A 2,112-nucleotide genomic window follows, 5' to 3' on the forward strand; every position below is an offset into this window, starting at 1 on the left:
CAAAGAAGAGTGATAAAACTTCGAACTTTGCTTTTCGGATCATGGTAGGCCAGTTGGACACAGCGCACGAGTTCTTCTGGAACTGGACTAGAAGGACTAGTACATCGGTGCATGCGTGTGTTCAGTGGTCACTTCACCATAGGCAACACGCCTGCTCGAGGCAGTACTCTATAAACTCACGCCAAAAATTGAAAGGGCGATGTCCGAAAAAGAATACGCCTTAGACCCATTCATGGGCATCAAAAGTGCCTTCAATTATGCCTCACTCGTGGCAATTTGTTATGCAGCAAGACAGCATGTAATCGAACCGCTGTTAATCAGTTGGATCCTTCACATGCTAGAGTGGAGAAAAATCCAAAAGTCTATTGAAACAGAATGTCTTAGGGACTGCCCACAGGGAGGGGCTCTCTTTCCTCTGTTATGGCTTCTAGTAATGGGCAAAAAAGTCTACGCATAAGCATTTGCGGAGGATCTAGCCGTAATAATTACTGGCAAGTTTGCGGACATTTCAATGCAATTCTGGCTAAAATCCACAGTTGGTGCCTCCGTACCTTGAACGCTAGGAAGACTGGCTTAGTTATGTTCACTAAGAACGTCAGGTGGGAGGGCTAGACACTATCCACCTTAGAAGGGGCGGAAATCCAGCTAGCACAAACAGTCAAGTATTTAGGAGTACATTTCCACTCCAAGTTAACGTGGAAGCACCACATGCAAGAACTATATCAGAAATCCTGGATTGTTCTGATGCAATAGGTAAGACCTGGGGACTTTCACCAAAACGGATACATTGGATAAAACCCATTTTGATGTATACATGTATCGTCTGGTGGCCGACACTGTACTTTGCAAACAGAAGGATGCTGATTCAGAGGCTCGGTTGCTTAAGTATTACTGGAGCAATGAGTACTACGCCGACTGCGGCACTTGACTCTATCCTAAATCAATGTGAGGAGGAGGAGGAAGCGGCCCTACATTTTATATGCAGCTGCCCGGCCCCCTCAGATCTCAGACGAAAACCCCTTGGTAAAGTTTTCTTCAATGAAGTCAGTTTTCAATGAAGAGAGTGCCTCTGCGGCTGGAGAATATTCTCAGATTCGCTAAAGCCCGAGAAGCCATTGAATAGGCAATTTACGGGGATAGTACAATGGGCCTAATTGCGCGGAGCTGCGGCTCCCCCCAGTAAACTAAACTAAGTAACTCTTTTGGAACTAAGTGTTGTCGTAGAGCATGCCAGATGAGTTCGTGTGGCACACGGTCAAACGATTTCTCTGGATCCAGAAATCCAATGTCAAGAGGGCGATGTATTGATTTGCTCCGCAGTTCTCAACAAATCCGGATTCTGAATAAGGGAAATTTCTCGTCTTGAGGGAGTTTCACCTTATGTAGTGATCCAGATCTAAAAAAAAAAATGAAAGAAATTATCTGTGATTTCTTCAAAGCGAACAACTCGTGGACGAAAAAAAGAAAGCCAGGCCTAGGCCAGAACGGAAAATTGTTTGTGTTTTGTCAGTTTTTAATAGAAAAGCGGAAAATTGTTGCGTGAAAGGATAATTCTTCAATTTATCTAACTTTTCCACAGTAAAACTAACCAATTATATAGCAAATTCTGCAAAGCACGTATCTAAACAAAAAGGTGTCAAAACGGAGAATTCAATATGTTCTTTATCGCATATTAATTAATATAGTGCGTCCTCTTGAACCTGGCACTCGAGAAAGTGATCCGTGATGCTGAGGTAAATGCAAGGGGTACGATCCTCTTAAAGTCCACCCAACTACTGGCGTATGCTGACGATATCGACATCATGGGAAGAACAACCCGAGACGTACAAACTGGCTTCATCCAGATCGAGCAGGCGGCGCGAGATCTTGAGCTGCACATCAATGAAGGCAAGACAAAATATATGGTGGTAACGTCAGCACCAAAAACAAACCAACCAACAACATCAAACCGCACTGGTCAAACGGGAAGAATAAGGATAGGAGACTACAACTTTGAGACCGTTGATAATTTCTCCTATCTAGGGTCGAAAATCACAACCGATAACAGCTATGACGAAGAAATCCGTGCACGATTGTTGGCAGCCAACAGAGCCTATTCCAGCTTACAAAAAA

This window comes from Hermetia illucens, chromosome 1, assembly GCF_905115235.1.
Source record: "Hermetia illucens chromosome 1, iHerIll2.2.curated.20191125, whole genome shotgun sequence".
NCBI lineage: Eukaryota > Metazoa > Arthropoda > Insecta > Diptera > Stratiomyidae > Hermetia > Hermetia illucens.